The sequence below is a fragment of the Oenanthe melanoleuca genome, chromosome 5 (genome assembly GCF_029582105.1).
Source record: "Oenanthe melanoleuca isolate GR-GAL-2019-014 chromosome 5, OMel1.0, whole genome shotgun sequence".
NCBI classification, from domain to species: Eukaryota; Metazoa; Chordata; class Aves; order Passeriformes; family Muscicapidae; genus Oenanthe; species Oenanthe melanoleuca.
Window position 1 is genome coordinate 23,933,771 of NC_079339.1, and position 21,430 is coordinate 23,955,200.

Sequence of the window (21,430 nt, forward strand, 5' to 3'; positions counted from 1 at the left end):
CTGCAGACACAATGCTGTGCTGTGCTGACAGGCCTTCCCTGCTCAGCTGCTGAGGGCAGCCTGGAGAACATGAATTTTACAAAAGCAACAGGGCAGCTTGAATGTTGAATTACTCCCATGACTGTTTTTAGCTCACCCTAGCTGCCTCCTAGGCAGAGCAATCAGGAGAGTGAAATTTGCAGCTGCACCCCTCATGGCTGGACCAGCTGAGAGCTGACAAGTAAGAAAGTAGTTTTGGGATGAGACAAGGTAAGCAAGGGTCTGCTTCATGGGCTGCTGTAAGCAATAACTCCTGTGTAAGGCAAAAATCCACAATTAAAGTCAGAAGTTGTGTTAAGCAATGCAGTTTCCACTTAGGCTGATGTCCTTAATGGCGAGTGCCTCGTGCACATTATGTTTCCAGGCTCTGGCCCCAACTGACGGGCTAAACAATCTGGTTAATTTTCCTTATCGTCTGGAAGTGAGCGATGCCCTATCCTTCCCTGACCTGGGAAGGGGAAGATATTTGCTTGTAGAAGGCACTCTTTGCCTGCATCCAACTGCTGAGATAACCCTGTGTTCAAACACTGATGAGAAAGACAGATTCCCAACTGTTTTCTTAGGCTGGGGTATGTCTTTCCTGAAATGGTCTTATGGCTTTCATTTTTAAGCTGCACAGGCTATCTTCCCTCTTAGTTGCAGCCATTTAGCATTCCTGCCAAAAGCACAGTGAAAAACAGCAACAGGCAAGTAACTAACTCTTGGTTTAGTTTTTAAGGTAGCTTTGTTGCTGAAAACCAGGGGAACAGAAAGTGCTATGCGGCTACTCCACTGTCAACCTAATCTGTGACCTGTCAGTGCACTTTCTGCTAATTCCTTTTAACACAAGTTGCAAGACTGTATCTGCATGTTAACTAATACCTTCTCAGACTTTGTTCTAAGTATTCTCAATAAACAGCACTGCAAGATCGGCTGGCTATAGCAAAGCTAGCATGTTATACTAGATTGGTACATTGACTGTTAAAAATTACTATTATTCTTGAGATGCCCCTGCATTAATACTTTACATGGACTATTCTTCTTTCTCTGAAATTCTCCCAAACTGGCAAAATAATATTCAATGAGAAATAAGATCTAGCAGCTGCTTACAAGTTCTCACCAAATTCCATTGAGTTTTGTGAGTTTTCCACTAACTTTGGATTTGGCTTGTACTTCTAAGTGCTCTTAGGATAAAAAATAGGCAAAGAGGACTGGATGAGCATCTAAAGTGATGTGATTAAGCAGAACGTGGAAAACCCAGACAAACTGAACTTTTTATAAGAAGCACAAACATCACATTCAGAGGTAGAGGTGTGTAGGATCACAAAGACTCAACAAACAAAGGAGAATTTTTTCCCCTAAGCTTCTAGCAAGATTTCCCTTCACTGAAAGGAGATCATAGTAGAGATCTCTGGATAGAGCTAAAGTACAAAACCAGTCAGTTTATTCAAACATTTAGCTGCGTATCTGATGATACCATTGCTTTCCATTTTGTACCTGAAACCACTTCTCATGCTACTAGAAGATAAATTCTTCATATACACAAATGGGGGGGCCTTTTTGCTGATGTGGAGGTGAAGCTAAGTAGCACAGAGACAGGAACCACTTCTCTTCAGCGCTGCAAATCTGAACAAAGGAGTAGTGCACATGCAGGTTTTAAAGGAAAGACTTTTGGCATGTCTGTGATAATTAAGGTCTGTGGCTTAAACTGCTGAGTTCAGGCTGGTTGATGAGAAGTCCAACACGACCCAGCACTGTGTGCTTGCAGCCCAGAGAGCCAACAGCATCCTGGGCTGCATCAAAAGCAGCATGGCCAGCATGGCGAGGGAGGGGATTCAGCCACTCTGCTCTCATGGGACCTTATGAGAAGCTGGAGTGATGTGTCCAGCTCTGTGGTCCCTCAACATAAGAGTGATGTGAATTTGCTAGAACGAGACTGGAGGAGTGCAATGATTATTAGAAGGCTGGTGCATTTCTCATGTGAAGACAGGCTGAGAGGGCTGGGGCTTTTCAGCCTGGAGGACACCTTATAGCAGCCTTCCAGTACCCAAAGGGAATCTACAAGAAAGCTGGAGAAGCACTTCTGACAAAGGCATGTAGTGATAGAACAAGGGATAATGGATTTATTCTGAAAGAGGTTATTATTTTGATTAGATGTTAGAGAGTCACTGTGAGGATGGCGAGGCACTGAAACAGGTTGCTCAGAGAGGCTGTGGATGTCCCATCCCTGGAAGTGTTCAAGGCCAGGTTGGATGGGGCTCTGAGCAATCTGGTCTAGTGGAAGGTGTCCCTGCCCATCGCAGGGGGGGTGCAACTAGACAACTTCTAAGTTCTCTTTCAACCTTAACAATTTCACAATTCAATTTTATGAAAATGGTCTTAGCCACTCTTACTTGCCATGACCCAGAGATCCCTGTGGGCAATGTGTGAGATACTCATCATGGTCTGAGCTCTAACACAAACCATGAAAAATTTCTGAGTGCATCTACAGTAACAGCTGATGATTATTTTTCCTTTGAACTTTGTCCAAAGTTCATCTCTTAAAAACAAACTTTGGGCTCTGTGTATTGACTCCTCAGCAAAATAAACATGCTGAATCTCTAATAACACTTAAATCACTCATTCTAGATTCTTTCAACTTGCTTGTTAACCAGAAAGATAAAAAACAGGGCTTTACTCAGCTATTTATTTTTCTGGTGCCTCTATCAAAAAAATCTGAAGGACAAAAGCAACTCTGGTCTGATTGTTTTCAGAGTAAGCTGACTCCTAGCTTCAAATTAACTGAAGGTAAAATCAGAATCCAGCCTGTCTTGGCTGTAACACTTGGCCTCTACAGTTTGAAGTGCTGGTAGTAAAAGTTTACATGGAGAAGGGAAAATCTGAGTATTGGAGCTGGGATTTTCAGGGGGGTTTAAAAATTGGTTATGGATTTAAGATTGGAGGGCTAAGGAGGGAGGGGCCTGGGCGATGCCCCAGCCACAGGAGAAATCCCAGCAAACTACAAGCTGATCTGACAGTAATAGAGCTTAGTCCAGGCTCACTTGATCTATTCAAAGGCTCTAGAAATAAAGTAGAAAGAAATACAAAAAGCAAATATATATTTATTTAAAATTGTGTAATATCTAATATCTTAGTTATACTAACCATAATATTTCTTGTCACATGTTGAAAGATCCACTGTGATGGCTGCTAGATTTTTGGTAGTCCCGTCCTTAGCATGTGACCTTACCTGAAATCCCATGAACTGTGCACCTATCAGTAACTATTTGATGAGCACCCAGATGTAATTTCTGTGTTTTTCTTTTCTTAGTATTCCGTCAACCCTACTGTTGAGTATCATACCTGGCTTGCAAAAAAGCAAAAAAAAAAAAAAAAAAAAAAAAAAGAAGAAAAGAAAAAATAATAAAAAAAGATGGAGTAGAAGAGATTTCCTCAAAAAGAAAAGCCCAAACAATGTGACATTAAAAAAATAAAGGCATTTTTGAATAACTCTATTTACTTCATACCTTTTCCTTTTTGTGCATTTAAGGTTTGTGCTTTTAAGGTCGCATCCACAAACCCAGAGGCTAGGAACTTCATTTAAAAAAAAGCCTGAGTTTCTTGCATAATTGTATGAGTTCAGGACCTACAGCTTTAAGAAGGGCACTAAATGTTGTGAAGTTCACAATTAAATCACACAAAACTTGGCAACCAATTGATGGAAAATAAGTGGAAAATTAACAGTAATTAAGTAAACAATGGCTTACAGATCTCTTTTTTAGTTGAGAGGAAACCTTGCTGTAAGTTCTCACTCAGGCTGAGCCCTCTAGAATCCTCCAGATGATAAAACTGTGCGTTTCTACCCAATTACGACTCGTCCCCGAGTTACTCATCATGACTGCCTTATGGATTTAGTTTCACAATATAAAAACGAGTTCATCGTGGCTTCCTGAAACATTTGCAGAGATAACGCAAACGCTTACTTTTCTCCACAACTTGTGAGCACTTCGAAGGAATAAAACGACGAAAGAGGCTATTAAAAACAAAAAAGAAAAAAAAAAAAAAATCAGCTTTACATTGCATCAAACTCCGGCTTTTCGTGAGAGCTCATACAAATCCCGCGGCGTCCAGAACACGTCCCACTGCTTTAGCAATGGTAGCTCCGACAGAAATGCGAGGTCTGAAGTGTTTCTGGTACTCTGGAGACTTTCGGAAGCCGGAGACGCAGAGGGGCATGCCTGTAACTTAAGCTAGCGTACTGCAGATAAGGAGTGACCCTGCCTGGGCAGGCTGCCGGGTTGGGGCAGCCCCCAGCACTCACTGTGCGGCAGGGAACGGGGGCTGTGCTCCCCGAGCTGCCGGGTACGGGGGAGGCTCCGAGGAGCCCCCGAAGCCCGAGTCACGTACATTTGATTTGCACGCCAGCGAGTACCGCAGAAACGTTCTGAGCCATGGCGTGTTAACTTCCGTGCTTTGAACCTGCCCGTCAAAGTTTCTGACTCGCCACGGTTGGATTTTGCTGCCTTTTTTTCTTTTTTTACGAGAGGGGAATTAGAAGAGGAATGGGAAGGGAAAAAAAAAAAAAAAAAAAAAAAAAAAGCAGCGAAGGCTGATGCGCCTCCGCTCGCACGAAAGCAAATGGCAGCATCGCCCGGCACTGGAGTAGTAAGTTAATAAATAAATAAGCCAAGCCCGCTGCGTGAACGGCGAGGTGGAGGAGGGAACACCCTCCCTCCCTGCCCTGCCGCGCGGCGAGCGAGTGCGCTATTCCTTCGAATAACATGGCAGGGCCGGCGATGCGGGGAGGGAAGGAGGGAGGGAAGGAAGGGAGGCCCTCGGCCGGGGCGAGCGGGCCGCGGCGCATCCGCGCCCCACGCGCGGGGCTGAGGCCGCCGCGCTCCCGCGCTCCCTCCCGCCGCCGCCGCTTCCTGCGCGCGCCCCCCGCACCCCCCCCCGCGGCCCTGTTGCATCAACTTCCTGTGCGGAGCCCCTCGCGGCAGGGCCCCGCGCGCCGGCTCCTCCCGCCCGCGCGCGCGCGCGCCCCCCCGCCACCGCTCTCCGCTTCCTGCGCGCGGCCCCGCGCGCGCCCCCGCGCGCCGCCCCCGCCGAGCCCCGCGCAGTCGGGCCGGGCGGGCGCGCGGAGGGCGGCAGGGAGGGGAGGGGTGTGCGTGTGTGTGTGTGTGTGTATGTATGGGGGGGCGCAGGGGGGTCTCGGCTGGCGCCCGGCCGCCCCCGCACTGCTCTCTCCGGCCCCCGCGCCCTCACGCCCGCCCGGTATCGGCGGTGCGGAGCGGTGCGGCCGCCCAGTGCCCCCCGCGGCCGCGGCCGGCGGCGCCGCTGCTCCGGCAGAGTTTGGTGCCCTACTTCACTCTACTTTAGTTTCACTCACTTTACATCCGGGCTTTTTCCCTAGGCAATGGGGGCCGCAGCACAGCCCGTTCCTTAGGCAAAGGGAAATAAATTCGCCGCACCGACACGTCAAGTAGTCCCCCCTCAGGAGAAGCCGCCGAGCCCGCCCTCCTGGCCTCCCCCCCCCCGTCCCGGCCCGGGCCCGGCCGGCGGCGTCCCGCCATCGCAACGACGAGCGGGAGCGTGGGCCCGCTGATCCCCGCTTCCCCGGCGGGTCTCCAGCGGCGGGCCGGGCCGGGCCGGGCCGGGGCGGGCGGGGGCGCGCGCGGCGGCGTGTCGGGAGCGCGCCGCAGGCAGGCAGGCAGGGAGGCCGGCGGCGGAGGGATCCCGGCGAGCGGTGTGCTGCGGCCGGGCCGGGTGAATGGGATTGAAGAAGAGTTCAGCTTCTCGGCTTGTTTTTGTGTTACAGTTTCTCTCCTCCTGCGCCTCTTCGGCTTCGTGCCGCCCTCCCCGCCCGCTCCCTCCTCCCCGCCGCAGGAGGAGCCCCCCGCGGAGAGGGGGAAGGAAAAGGACCCCACAGAGGCGAGAGCGAGCGAAGAGGAGGAGGAGAAGGGAGCAACCTACCATCTTCCACTCCCCGCTTAGCTTAAAGAAAGTGAGAGGAGGAGAGAGAGAGAGGCGCCCAGAAGAGGGGGACAGGGAGGCCCAGAGGAGCGGCGGCGCCGGCACCCTCCCCCTATGAAGAAGAGTCCTCCCCCTCACAGAGAGGTCCTGCCAGGGGGACCCCGGCCGGCCCGCAGCAGCACCGCCGCCGCCAGCAGGGTGTAGTATCCCACCTTTCGGATTCGCCTCCTCCTCCTCTTCCTCCCTGCCCCCCCCCCGCCCCCCGGGCGCCGTCCCCCCCTCTCCCCCCGCGCCCCCCGGGATGGCGCCGGCGCGCCCCGCACTCTCCGGCCAACTTGGCGATGAGGAACAGCAACTTCGCCGCGGCCCCCGGCCCCTCCCTCGGGGGGGTGGCGGGGAATAGCGGAGCGTCCCGGGGCGGCCCCCCGGCCTCCCCGGCAGAAGTTTGCGAGCGGGAGCGGGAGAGGTGGAGGAGGGTGACACTTGGGGTAAAAGGAGGAGGTGACACATTGGGGTTGGGGGGAGGAGCAGGGGAAGGAGATGACACATTGCACTGGGGATGGGGTGGGGGAGGGAGGCTTATCCCCTCCCCTCCGGTTTCCTTCAGGATGATTATTTCCAGGCCCTTTTCTCTCGGTCGGGTCCTTCGCCGCGATGCTGTCGGGGAAGTTTTATTATTATCTGGGAAATGATGCCGCTCTCGGTGATGGATAATTCGTAGTAAATCCGCTGCTGCGGTTTTCTCTTTTTTCCTTTTTTTTTTTTTTTTTTTTTTTTTTTTTTTTTTTTTTTTCACCTCCTCTTCCCTCCTTCCTTTCATTCGTCTTTGTGGCCCGAGCAGCGCCGGGAAAATTCCGTTTCTTCAGCAACTTGTTATTCCGGAGCCGGGCCTGCCCCCCTCGCCCTGGGGCTGCCCTTCCCGCACAGGTACGGGGCCGGGGGCCGGGGGTGCCCACGCCTGCCCCAGCACTGGGCACAGACACTTCTTTATTTTGGTTTGTTTCCCTCCCTCCTGCGCTCGTGTAGGTGGAGTGGGGCTCTATGTGGGACTCTGCCATTTGGTGTAGTCCTCTTATGCGTGTTCCTTTCCTTTCTTCACTTGCCTTCCTGCAGGAATTTTTTTTTTTTTGGTGCTGGTGTGTGTTTTGTTTTTTCCTGTTCTTTATTACTCCGTGCTTCACTGTCGGTAGAGCTTTCTCCTCAACCACCTTTGCAGTTTGGTGGGTGCTGGTGGGTTAGTACGCTGAATTTTTTTGGGTGAATTAGTATTTTATTAATCTTCATTCAACTTCTTCTCAAGTGTCAAAAAATAAGGCTATGAACAGATGTGTTTCAATATGGAGAAATTTCTAAGTTCCTAATTCTTGGGGGTGGAGGAAAGAGTGCCATTGGAGAGTGGCTTTTGTTTTCGATTGGTGAACAAATGTCATCACATTTCAGTCACGTGCTGTAATATTCTTTGTTCAGCTATCAAAGTATGGTATCTGCTACACCTGTTCCCACTTTTTAATTGTAAGTAACGGTGATTGCCTGCAAATCTTATAATTGCAGATAGGAACACTTTCTCCCTTTCTCCCCCTTTTATCCTCTTGGATATTTGTTTGGGCCCAAGCACTAAGCTTGACAATGAACTTTTGTTCACTGTGGAGACTGCATGTAAAAAGGTCCCACTGGGGGTAATAACGTGCGTGTCACGAGAAAGTTGTGTGCCGTGATGTACGGTGGGTCTGAGCGTGGAGAAATCAGGTGGGGATGTGCGTTCTGTAATGGCAGGGCTTGAGGAGGAGGTAGGCTTCTTTGGGTCAAGCAATTTTCTTGTGCTGTTACTTGTTATCAGGTTAAAGGATGGATACTCCTGTACACCCATATGTGCAGATAGTTGCATCTTTTTTGCTTAGCTGTAGATTTTCAGGTATCAGAAATAAAATGGGTTTTGGCTGTCTGTTTACTCTTTTTTTTTTTTTTTTTTTTTTTTTTTTTTTTTTTTTTTTTTAATTTCCTCTCTTCCCCCCCCCCCCCCTTTCTCATTGTGCTCACTTCTAACAATGAAGACACCTGCTTAGTTTCAATTTTATAATTTGGCTTCCCTGTGATTTCCCAGAGTTAGCTGGTGAGGCTAGACCTGCTACATAGCAGGGGAATTTCTAACTTTGATGAAGGGAGGTTTATTTTGAGGCTTCATTTGTGAAAAAAAATAACATGTGTTTCAATACCTTGTTTAAAAAAAACCCCTTAAAATTCTAAAATTCATTACTTCTACCAGGGTATGACAGAACTTACCAGGTAATGACAGGACTTTAATATTAAACTTTTTAGTGATTGTGTAGAATACAACTTTATAGTTTTTATTAAATACTGATGTTAAATTACTACTGAGAATAGGATCTTAAATAAAAAAATAGCATAACTACCCATATTAGTTAAAGGAGTTAATTATCATACCTTAGGAGAAACATCACAGTCTTTGGAAATTTTGTTTATATCTGTGCATGCTTCATGATAGCTAAATGAAACTTTCTTTGGGGGCATTTTTTATTGTTGTTTTCTAGAAAGGACTTCAGTAACTCAGTAAATGAAACTTTAAAACTGTATTTAAAAAATATATGATGAGATTTTAAAATGTTTTTAAAACTTTCAACTTCACTATGATAGAGAGTTTATTTATGATAGTTATATCAGCTAGGGGTTTGAGCTGATAGAGAGGGATTATGGAGCAGCCTCTATCCATTCATTTCACGTTGTATAATACTGTGTATAGAGTATCTCTTCAAAGTCATAAGAGACCCGTTGTCCAGCAGAAGGTAGGTGCTTTGCTACCAGATGGATGTCAGCTATGTCATATCCTGATATTTTAGCCTGAGTGACCTGAGCAACAAGAAATTTGGAGTGGATCCCATTATGGGTTTTGGTGATTTTTCATTTAACTAGTGAAGCTAACATGTTGTGTAGTTCAAAATGTTATGTGGAGGAGTCTTTTGTTATTAATAATTATTTTGCCTTTAGTGTTTTTAAGATTTTTACCTGAAAGTTTTTAATCTTTGCTCTCCTCTCTGTGCATCCTGAACTAGTTTTGTTGATGGAAGCAGGCATTTGAAAATGGTTTTCTTCCTTTAGGGAAAATAAAAAATCTCCCCTTCAAAGAACTTAAGCAAAAGTAGGAAATTAAAACTTAGGCTGCTTAGAGAAAAGTACTATTGTGTTTTCCAGCTTCAACAGTGAAATCTTCACTTTAAGTTTAGGTTTTGTAAATGTATCTCTTCACTGTACGCTATTCAGCTTCAGCTTTAAATATTGATCCTAAGTATCAGCTTTAAATATTGATCCTAACTATTTCTTATTCCAACTTTACTTTTTTATTTAGAGATGAGGTTTTGTGCGTGCCTATTAATCATCACGATAGAAATTATGCTATAAAAAAAATTAAAATATCTTGGTGTGGATTCTTACAAAGGACACAATTTTCATGGACTTTTTTGTTTGTTTGTTTTTTGGTTTTTTTAGGAAATAAGATGTATTTTATTGAGTCCTTAAGAAGTTGAATAATTCTGTGTGCAGTTGGAAAGCTTTGATAGTGAGCCTGGCTATCACTTGAGTTGTTAATGGAATTTGTTTATAATGAACACATTGTAGCTGTTCAGTTCCTTTATCCTTATTCTCAGAGCCATGAATTTTATTTGGTCAAATGAATTGATACTGCCGGTTGTTTGCAATGGAGATTTCTCTTTTATTTTCGTCCAGTTTGAAGAAGCCTTGATGGACTATCTTATTTCATGTGTTTTTTGCATGGGTACCAGAAACTCAAGATGAATGTCATGTGAGAAACATGTGTTGGTGACCCTAACCTTTTTACTGTTTTGGGTTTGTTGGTTGTGCTTGTTTAAAATATTAAATACAAGAAAGAACTTCATAGGGTGATAGAGCTTTGCTTTTTGGAGGGCCATCTCACAGGGATGTGAGCTGCAAAGCATCTTCTTCAGGAAAAGCTTCTTGTGTAGAAGGGGCAGTGCTAAAACCTATTATTAAGCTTCTAATAATATTTCTTCAATGTCCCTTCACCCTTTATGCTCGCAACTGTGCAGTCACATGTGTAGCTGTATACTAGAAGTGTAGGACTCTACAAAAGGCCTGGCTCCTGTACATTGGTGAATTGCCCTTGTTCAATTACTCTGTGCCAGAAAGCAGCTCACATCCTGTTTCTGATGTATTTTAACAGCACAAAGGTTATTTAGGAACAAACCATATAGTGGAAAGGTGGGGCAGAGCGCAGAAGGGTTTTGAGATGCCTGCCAAATGCAAAGGGCTGGTACTTACTTCTATACCCTGTAATTAGAGGGTATATAAGGATAGTTTTTATAGGTATCTTACAGTAATATTTCATGTTCAGTGTAGCACAAAGCCAGTGTCTGACTTGTGCTGGTAGTAGAGATATGCATTATGCAGGCAAAAAAGAATTTTATTTACATTTGGTGTGGGGGGGGCAACTTTGTATTTTCTAATTTTCCTTTCTTTTTTTTTTTTTTCCTTATGGTGCATAGAGTCTGATTAAAAAAAAATAAAATAGCTGCTTTGTTTCCTTCATAAGTTTTTACTTATGGCTCCTGCACTTTACAAAGTTTCTTCTCTGGACTGAAATTGTAAAAGCATGATTTAAAGTTTGTTTGATTCTGCTTTGTTATGTCAAAACTTCACAAAAGCATAGATCATAGAATGGCTGTAAAATGTGTAGAAATCTGAAGAGTTTTAAAAAAATACTTAGTGATGAGGAAAGGTTCACTTGCACCTTTCAGGCGATTCTGCAGTTAGAGTCACCTGTCCCTACAATAATTTTTATAGCTGTAGAAAGTTCTCACAGGTCCCTTCCTTTGGTTTGAGAGGACCACCCTATCTACTGTCTTAACAAAGCCCAACTTCACCATGAATCTTTTATTTTAATGCTTTGGTCATTCCAGGTTTTTGAGGAAAAAATGTGTTGCTTGATACAGGCTCATCTGTAGCATTTGTTTTCTGGTATACCTTTTACACCAGTTTAATATCTCTGATGGAATTATCAAGTTCCCCATACCTTAAAAGCTCTGCCTAGATGGTTTGACCTATTATTTGTTCCCTCTTGCCCGAGATTTCTTGTTCGCTGTCATTACAAATGCTCACTCTTTTGATTAGAGGCTGTATGCTCAAAGCATGCTTTGAAAAACCGCACACCACAAAACAAACATGCTGCCTCCCCCCCACCAGACCCCAGCCCAAACCTAATGTTTGTTGTTACTGGTGGGAATGCAACTGTAAGTGGTACAGGAGCAGTGAGGCTCTGCTTCATGTGAGCTGTGTTTTAGGCCACGTTCATACAGCTCTTATGCATTTTTAATGCCTGATTTCTTAAAATGTGTGTTTTCTGATTCCGCCCTTCCGCCTGATAGTACTGCACTTGTAGGACAAAAGAGAAAGTTCACTTGGTACAGAAGTTGTCACCTGCCTCTGTCTACCTTTGCATGTGTAATTAAAAGTACGCTTTGGAAACGTAGCCAGTGTGTTCCTTGAAATTGCAGTATGTATGTGTGAGTAGTTAAAACAAATGAGGGCAGATTTAAGCCTGTGACTCTAAGATGGCCTGTGAGAGAACTCTAGCAGAGCAGCCAAGCTTATGGGTGCTTCAGCTTCCTTGTTTCTGCGTATGAAACATAAGCTGTCAGTATGAAAGGGAGAAGGAGCATTGATTCCTTCTCCTCTTCCACTTCAACCCGGCAGATTCAAGTTAACTGTATGGATCCCAAAGGCAGCATAGTTGCAAACAGTTAATTGAAGAGATCAAGTGGTATCCTTTTGAAGCTTTAAATTGTTTTAACAAAACTTCTGAGTAATTGCAATAATTATTTTCTGATAAGCTGGCTGATAGTAACTATGGCAACAGCTGTCTGGCCTATGGACAGCATTGCTGTATTGACAAAACCTTTAGATGCTCCTGAGGCCTCTTGCCTCTATAGGGAAGTGCATCAGGATGACTTTCACGCGACTGAAGCATCACCATTTCTTTCTCTTGCACTGGGATGCTGTCTTTCTCTTGGGCCAGCCTTTTCCTTTTGCATGTTTCTGTAGGTGCTGCCTGCTAGCCTGGAAATGCTGCAAAGACTGTACTACAAGGACTAGGGAAGCATGTAAGTTCTTAGATGAAATTTTATATGCATATTATTGTTTTTAAATTGCTTTAATAATAATAATCCAGAGTTAAGGGAAGTGGGAGGGGGAAAAAACGAGGAGGACTTATTTATTTTGTTCCCTGGTTGTTTCCTTCCTCGATTAAAACCTTTTTAGAACAGACTGGTAGGGGGAGCTGCCATTCCCTTTACTGAAGTACAGCGTATTCCTCTCCGAGGCCTACGCTGAGACACAGCTATTTAATTTTCAGCTAAGAGCCACTTCTTTTCAGAAGAGAGGCAAGCCCCTGCTTCAGCACATTGTGGAAATGGAGGAGGAGAGCAATTTGTTTCCAGATAACTGGATTCTGGACAGAGAGAATATGCCTCTCACCAAATATACTTTTCCTATTGCTATTCAAAAGAATACACTTTAATGTTATTATATGTAGCAGTCTTGGGAGAAAAACCCCATAAATTCTTGTTGCACTTCAGTAAAAGATGTTAAAAAACTACAACAAACTGTGCATGTTTGAAAGTAGCCAAACTGCTGTTCTATGAGGACTCTTGGTTAGCTGATATTTATTTCTGCTGAAACCTTTGGCCTCTTAACTTCAACACACAAGAACTGGGTATCAATCCAGCTTACCTGATGATTACCAGCAGCAGTCTTCCTGTTTGGGATGTGTGTCTTGTTTGCAGGCTGGTGGAAGTGTGCAATATGGCCTACATCTGGTCTCATCTTGAGTAAGAATGTGCTCGTGGAAACTACAGGCCCCAGTGTGCAGTGCTGTGTTTTTATTGCAGTGACCTGCCAGGATTGTGCTGTCCTAGGGCATCCTGGGATCTGTAGTTTTCTTGAGCAGAAGTTGGGAATTTGGAGTGAAGAGTAAAAGATGCTATCATGTTCTAGAAATGCAGTTCTCAATACCTTATCCAGTTTTGTTGGTCAGCTTAAGCCTGTGTAGCAGTCAGGTATTTTTGTTTTTTTAGAAGTCAAGAATGGTTTATAGTTGGGTAATATGTTTAGAGAAAAGCAGTCTGTGAAGGAAGTCTTCCAACTGCTTATGTGTTTTTGTACAAAGAATGTATTAATTGTACTAACACCTTGCTTCATCTGTGATTGCAAGTATCTTATTTGATATTCTGGGGACTTTTAGTCTTTCAAAGCAATGTTATGGATGGGAACATTTGGCAGAAAGGGGTTTCTGTTACTGGCAGTATGGTAGCCATGTTGTCCTTTCCAGTTGCTGGGAGGACGGTGGGTCACAGTGGATTTCTTTTCACACAGTGAAAGAGAGTTTTAACAGTATTTTTTACTGATGACAACTCACTTCTTTGCTGTGTTTTTTGAGAGCGAGTGATGACATAGCTGCCTTATGCATCAGAGCAGGGGACCCAATTTGTGTTCGTGCTGTGGGTGCTAGTGACTCCATTTCTGGTTCCCAAGGGGACACAGTCACAAACACAGGTACTGGCAGGTGCCACCAGAAGCAGAACACATCTGGCAGCTTTTGTTAGGTGTGTTTAGTCCTGACCGCTGCGCTCAAACTCACGTCAGACTTGCATCAAAGAACGTGAAGTGTTTCTGAAGTAGGTATAAAAGAACAGTAACTTTTCAGAATACTTTATTTATATCCATAGGAATTGTGTGTTTTCACACAACAGTCTCAGTCAGATTTGCCAAAGTTAATGTGAACATTAATTTGATTTAGGTTTTTCATCAAGGAACAAGTTTAGTATTTGCTGTAATCTTCTGTGCCATGATTTGGAAAATGCAGTTTGTTTTCAAGTGAGCAAACACTTAACTTTAACTGATCCCTGTCAATTTCTTTGTTCTTCAGTTTGTATGAAATATTAATATAAATAGGCTTGTATTTAGGTGTCAGACAATATGAAATACGCTTTGTTTTTATGTTTTTTTTTGGGAAATTAATTAGAGCTCCAGTCTTGCAAGAAATCATGTTATTTTAACACTAAGTCCTTCAGAAGTTAGAGAGAATAGCTGAATGCTTGAAATCAGAATGTATATAAGTAGCAGCAGGATTAAGACCACCAAGCTTCTAATGGTGGAAAGTAGCTTCTTTGTAATCACCATAATTAGCTGATATCTAGGTCTGTGTGACAAAATTCTTCTTTTAGTAATTGTCCAGAAATTCTGCTCATTATAAATTCAGAATTCACCTGTGCTTCATAGTTGTGCAAAAAAACCACTCAAAGCCGAAAAAAAGTTGCTCATTCCTTCACCTATACAGATTATATATATGAGAGATATTTATGTGGTAGTAGCTTCCTTGAGGCAGGATTGTATTTTGTCAGCACTGATACATTGTACACACTGTATGTTATTGACACTGTTTAAAACTGATACAAAAAGGTGGAGGGATTTGTCTAAAACCTTATGGATGCTGTAATTGGACAGGACTTGGTAAAGAGCAATATAGTTTTCTTTAAGTGTTCCCAGCCCTTTCGCAGCCCATGTGGAGCAAATTGCTGACGGATCAAGCACTTAGCTGAAATAGTTGCTATTAGAATCTTGACATGATTAGAATGGCTGACATTGTTGCTGTGCAAGGATGAACTTTCCTTTCATTGGCTGATTGGGCCTACCCAACGGGCAAGAGAAGAAACCAAGATAAATCTATATGTATTGGAAAGGTGATGCATCTTGTCCTTCAAGGACGTTTTACCCTCTGTAGAGAGCCTGCAACAGTGCCCTTTGTAATGCTGCTGTATCAGGGTATCCTAGATAAGGAAAGTGAGAAGTAAGGATATACAAAAGGGTTTGATGCATAGTTGTAAATAAAAAACTTCTAGAAGTACTTCTTATCTCGTAAGAGCAAATCTGATCTGTGAAGAAATTATGGTTCTGCTCAAGCCAACGGGAGACTTCACAGTGGAACTGAGAGCACCAGGATTTCATTCTTTTCCCCCTGAAATAGAGTTTTAAGTGGATTTTGCAGGCCTGAAGCACTGGACAAAATTTGAAGAATCTGGCACCTGTTTAAGAGGCTGCTGGTGATCCCTGGGGGATCTCACGATGGGTACTTTGTCTCCAAGTGTCTTTTCTATGCCTTTAAATAGTGGCTAATACTGAGCTTTTGTGATGCTTTGCAAGAACTTGGAATGTATTTATTCAAGGCTTTTACTTAATTTGTTAGCGCAACAAAATTTTGCATGAAAGCCAGAAATTAGTCCTTGATGTGTCCAAGGAATACTTTCTGTCTATCCCTCTTGCCAGTGTGACAAAACTGTTCCCATTGAAATATTTAGTCTGAAATTTGAATAACCTGACTTGTGATGGACTTAGAAAAAATAAAGCCCGAACAATTAAAAGTACAATAAAAATCCAGTGTCCCAACCTCACTAACAAACATTTTTCATAACTCTAAAAGGATTACAGTGGCCTATATTTCTAATAATGAAGCTTTTTGGTAATTTGCATCTAGCTGGAGCTCCAGACACATTTCACTGCTGCTTAGCTTGCAGTAATTGTCTCTGATAAGCATCTTCATCATGTAAATCTATTGTGTGTAGAATGAGTTTGCTGTATTAATGATTCTTTTGTCAGTGACCCCAAATGGAAAGGATGTGGCTACCTGAGCTTCCCTTTTTTACCCTTTCAGAGGGTGCTTCTGGTCAGAAATAAATTGGGTTGCACTGGTAAGGTTTGTGCTGTTTCTGAATGTACCTGCCCTTGAGCCAACTGCAGTTCTTCTCCCAAGGAGGAATCCCACCACACCATAACTCTTATTTTGTGGTCTTAGAGAAACCTCCTGAAGTCAGTGGATTTCTTACTATGACACTTGTTTCAGAATCAGACTTAGTTTTCACTTTCTACCTGCAATTAGGCGTATTTCATCTGCTCTACTTTTGGATGTCAGCCTCTAAAATAAACATGGAAATAGCCTCCCTTCCCATAATTCTCATCCGCGTATGGCAGTTCTTTCTTGCCATAAGACTTACGATGTCTTCTTCCACCTTACTTCTTGAAGGAATTATATTTGGATGCCTAGCTGTTGATGAACAACCTGTGTAGTGTTTAGTGTAATGAAATGTTTTTTCCTCGGTGATGAGCTGCTGTCTTTGCAGTCAGTGAAAACCTGGTGGTGTTGCCCTGTTAGAGGCAGGTGCCAGGTCAGTGCCCTACTGTGGTAGCAGTTTCTTCTCAGCTACAGAGTCTATTAGTTTGGTGTAGGTCAGTGACACTGCGAATACCTTCCTCAGATTGTATTGCACTGACGTTATCATTGCTACAAAATTGCATGAGCAAAAATACTGATCTTAGGTTTATTCCTTCCTGAAGTAAGATAAAACTGTACAATTCCTTATCACTTTGGGCTTGCTTTCTGCCTTCCTTTTGGTAACTTAATCTACACTTCCGTGCTCATGATTGTTTTTGTTAAAATATGCTGGCTTTTCCTTATATTAAATTCATTGGTAATATATTGGTTAATTTCATCATCATGTATATAGATTGTCTCACTCTAAGACTTTTGAAAACTTAAACTAGAGAAGGGCAGAAGTATCTGTTAAATCCCTGCTCGTGTATGGAAAGTATTATACATTACACATGCAAGTTCTTTTCTCTCAGGTATACCAGAAGCTCCTGTAATTTCTTCAGAAGTTCTTGCATAAATTAGGAAATGGAGTTAAATACTATCTGCATATTTTTAAACATACTTTTTCCATATTCTCACATGTGCAGGATGCATTTTAATCCTTCACCTATGACACCTCTTTGGTATTCCAATAGACAGTAAGACTCATATGGGTTTCTTGGGGATCAGAAGTTATATTAGAAGGGGACTTAAAATTATACAATACATGTTCTTGTATATTCCTGCTCCTCATGGCTTCACCCCACTGGATAATAACCAGAGTTTAAATTGATAGGAACTGTGATTTTTCTCAAAGACATTATAAAAAGGAAAAAAAAACCCAAACAAAAAACAAACAAACCTTGTTCTTGAAATGGCAAGGAGAGGAACATGTAAGGACAAAGTATGAGAATTTGTGTGTATGTGTCTGTGTGTAGAGAGATGTGTTTAAACATCTTTTGTAGTACAACAATAGGATCATTAAAAATCTGAGCATTGATTTTTAAACAACAGAACTTGTTCAAAGAATAACTTTGCAAAGCAGTCTCTATAATGATGGGCACTACACTGATAATGCAGTAGTGTGTGTGCTGGTCTTGATACAACTGCATATCAGCATATACAAATGCATACTGGCATATGCAGTACTAGTTTGGTGCTCCACACTGTTTTGTCTCATCTTGGTCTCTGCTGTTGTGATAACACTTCCTGCTTCGTGGTGGTTTGCTCTGTCTTCTAGGACAATGTTGGAATAGGGCTGTTATGTACATGGAATCATTGAATCCCAGGAGAGCAGGAGAAGATTGTGGTGATGATGGTGTGAGGGGATGTGAAGGAGTGTCCCTCAGCAGCATGTTACTGCCTTCTCTTGGTGAAGCACCCTAGTCCCTTGCGAATAAAAATAATTGGCTGCCACAATAACCTTCTTAAAACTGCCAGCCTTTTGTTCAGGAAGTGCAATCATACCATGCTCTGTGATACCCTTTCACTCTCTGTCAGCATTGAAGGTTGAAAATTGTATGCCTTTCAATTGTTTATAGTAGCCACTAAAATTAGATAAACCTACAATTTATTCTTTCAACTTTAAGTAAACAATCAATTAAAAATCTGTGGCAATCAGTGTGAGTAAAGCTGTTTTGGACACTTAATTTTCTTGTATCTGAAGTCTACTTCCATTGTACCGCAGTCTTGCACTTTTCTTCTATTAAATGCTAATTGTATGCTTATATGATTCCATGTTAGATTGGCCCAGTGATTCAGTGTTATGTTTGTAATCTAGTGTGTAAATTTTTTTACTTGTATTGAATAATCATGGTTTTGTGAAGAAAAGAACTACGAAATGTAAGGTTACTTGAATTCTTCTTCTCAGATTAGTGACTACCATCAGTACTCCCACACTGACTGTGACTACCCCAGCTACAAATACCATTCTCCAGATGCTACAGTTCCCATTTGTATACTTTTGAGGAGAAGAAAGAAGAAAAAAAAGTCTTTTAGGGGGTAAGGAGGGAGAATATAATAAAAGGGAAAGGAAAGACAGTATTTGAGATTGATACCTGTGTACTGGGAGCAGTGAGAATGCCAGTTGACTGGTATGTAGGAGAAAGAAGATCAGAGCACATCAGTGTAATAATTTTGGAGTGCTTCCTGTTGACTTGTTAATACAACATGGAATTTGGCCCAGGCAATCTGCTATTGTGAATCAGCATAGTTTATTCACTGGAGTATAGGTGTGCTTGTTGTTATTTGAGAATCTGCTCTGCTTAAAAGATAACAGGTCAGTCAGGTAAGTAGCATTATTCCCATGTTTGGATTAGAAACTGAGGTAGAGAAATTGATTTATTCTGCATTGCAGTAATTTTATTGAAGACCTTAAACTAGAAATGGAGACCTTCCCTTGTGTATTTAATCCAGAAAACTGTCTGCTTAATTCATATTCTTAATGTTGCTATATTGTAAACAAAAGTGAGCCTGAAACTGATACACTGATTAGGTATGGGTGGTGTACAAACAGGTAGTGTTGTCCCAGTGGAAGTGAGATTCTTATAAAGCTGGTTGTACAAAATAAATAGGGTACTTTTTTTCTTTTTTAAGTGTTGGAGATATTTTTTTTGTTATCTTGGGTTGAAGGAAAAGTAAAGACTTGAATGTGGATGGGAGACCTTCTGATGCATGGGGAGATAATAATAAATGTGAATTTGAAATCCAGTAAAATCTGAGTTGCATGGGTAAGCATTGGTGCAAAGAAAGAGTCCTAAGTTCTGGAGAATGTGGAAAAAAAGAGAAGAAAGATGGTGATGGTGGTTGTTGCTATTGAAATTTTGTTTACCTTTCTAGCTCTGTTGCAACGTATTAATACAAGAAATTGTATATTATCATGTAGGTATGATTTTTTTCTAAAACATTTCCTAAATGTACTTTGTCTATGTCCTAAATGTGAATGAGGTTCAAGTAACTTTACTGCATACTGCTTCTGTGCCACACTTTGAATGTGGTACAAAGGATTTTACACATCTTGTTGGGTGGAATGGTTCAGTGCACAGCAAAAGTAACACTGAGCAACGAGTGTCGTCACTGCTGAAGTCTTAACTGCTTGTTAAAACTATTTTGTGTACAGCTTATGTGAGCAGAATTCTTCAATCCTCCCAAGTGAGTACTGTTCAGGGACAGATATCTTGTTCTGTTAATTTGGAGAAATGCCTTTTCCAAGTGAAAAATCAGTAGAGTCAGCAATACTCAAGTTTCTGCATCTGTCACAGCTGGCTGGGTCCAGTCTTGCTTCCACGAACTCTTAGTACTGCATAATAAGGGCACTATATTCCAGTGCAAACATGGAAAGTATGGCTTCTCTTTTGTTATACGCCTCACTATTTTCTGTAAATGTCTCATCTAAAACCGTGACTCTCATGCTTAGAACTCTTTGAACTCTAGAACTCTAACAACATGGCTAGTCTGTGACAAGCCATGTTGTTAGCTCTTGGGCTCTGGTGGGATATTGTATCATGATCTTTCAAATGCATCTCTTGTTCTGGATAATCTCCAGCTACAGCCATTGGTGTCTCTGCCAGTGTCTTAGAGTATTTGTGGAACACAGAAACTTTGGCATATGCCCCTCTAATGTTTCGTTAAGAGTTGTTCATGTTTTGAGACTGCTTCTGCATAAGCCTGGAGTTGTCTTTCATCAGTAAGCTGGGTTAGTACAGTGTCTTTACTGAACTATTTGTATGTTGTGACATCTCTATTCTGTAACTGTGGAGACAGCTTCAAGGCCAAACACAAGGCAGCTTAAGTAACCAGTACGTATCATACTGTGCAGCATGACTTCTGTGAAGTAGAATTCTTGTTTTGGTTATGTCTTGATTTATAGATGGGTGTAATGAAATTTCAGAGAGTATCTTGTGCTAACAATTCAGTGATTGGCATACTTTTCCTGTTTATGTGCAATTAGTCCCGCATACATCACCACTCCTTAATGAAATGTTTGTAAAATAAATCTCAGGGCAGGGTATATTGCCTTGGTATTAAAGGCCTGAGATCCAAAGAGACATTGTTGGCTGGCACTGCATTCTTCAGAGAGAAGACTTTCAATTCTTGTTCTTTGTATGCAAAAGAAGGAAGTTTTGCTTTGTGTGGAAGTATCATGGAAATGTGAAGTATGCAACTTCATGGAAACTGTAGTGTGCTGGAAGATCAGCCTTCATCATCACTAGGACTAATGGCTTGGAATTGCAGGCAAATGTGCATAAATCTAGAGATATCTGTACAGTTTTCCAGTTGTTCCTCCATCTGTGAAAATGAAGGAAGAGGAATCAAAATGTATTTTGAAATATATGGGAATCAACAGAGGTTTTTTTTTGTAGTAGTAGTTGAAGAAGTATCAGTAGATATGAGGAAAGAGCAGAAACTCACCTTGAACTTGAGAGGACAGTCAGAGGATAAGCATTTATTTTTTCTTGGGAGCAAAAAATGTGAATGAGATTTGAGAAGAACTGTTTGGAGCTCTTCTATTCTTTATCTACACTAGAAGTTACTCTCAATTAGACATGGAGCACTTGAGAAGAAAACTTTCCAAGTTATGTATCAGGAGGACAAATTATGCGTGTCTGATGGGTTTACTGATGGGATGGAGAAGAGAGAAATGTTGCCCCATGGATGATCAACAGAAGTACTGAAGCATGAATAAACTCAGTACACACATGATTATATCTTCTTGTATTTCTCTCAGGGATACCAACAAATTCAACCTGAAACATTGAGCCTATGTCATCTCATGCAGTGAGAAAACATCTAGTAAATCAAAAGTTCCCAACTACAAACAAGGGTGTCAATTTCTTTGAATTGTTAGTTTGTAGTGCTATTTGTTGCTGGTGTAGTTTACACCAATGATCTCTAGGATGATAAGGGCATTGTGTTGCTGTTTTCTTTCAGCAAGACCAATTTCAATGCTATTACTGGTCTAGATGATACCCTCCTCTGCAAAACAAAATGAAAGAACCCCAAACCAACCTCTTATGATTCCATAAGGAGATGGTTATTTAAATAACAAAATTATAATAGTCCCTATGTGAAATGAAGGGAAAAAATAACATAGCCAGAAATTCTTATTTTCTTGTCTTTTTATGTGGCTTAAGGGATTTCTCATGTAAACTGGATCTTTCTCATATAAACTGGATTGTGGTCAGCTTTCTCAATAGCGTAGATGAGCAGTAATCTCATTGAGGCAGTATCTGT

General features: G+C 42.3%; 1 protein-coding gene across 27 annotated transcripts in view; it reads left to right on the plus strand.

Annotated features, from left to right (window-relative positions):
- The first annotated feature begins 5,591 nt into the window (after nt 1–5,591).
- PHF21A (PHD finger protein 21A) overlaps nt 5,592–21,430 on the plus strand; it is a 131,681-nt gene continuing 115,842 nt past the window's right edge. For 3 of the 27 annotated variants that reach the window (XM_056494046.1, XM_056494047.1, XM_056494049.1), the window contains exons 1-2: nt 5,595–6,168; nt 6,812–6,897. The gene's annotated coding sequence lies outside the window, so the exon portion shown is untranslated. Of the gene's footprint in view, nt 6,169–6,251; nt 6,459–6,737; nt 6,898–21,430 lie in introns of those variants that run through there. The other 24 variants (XM_056494032.1, XM_056494033.1, XM_056494036.1 and 21 more) reach the window with 17 other exon arrangements.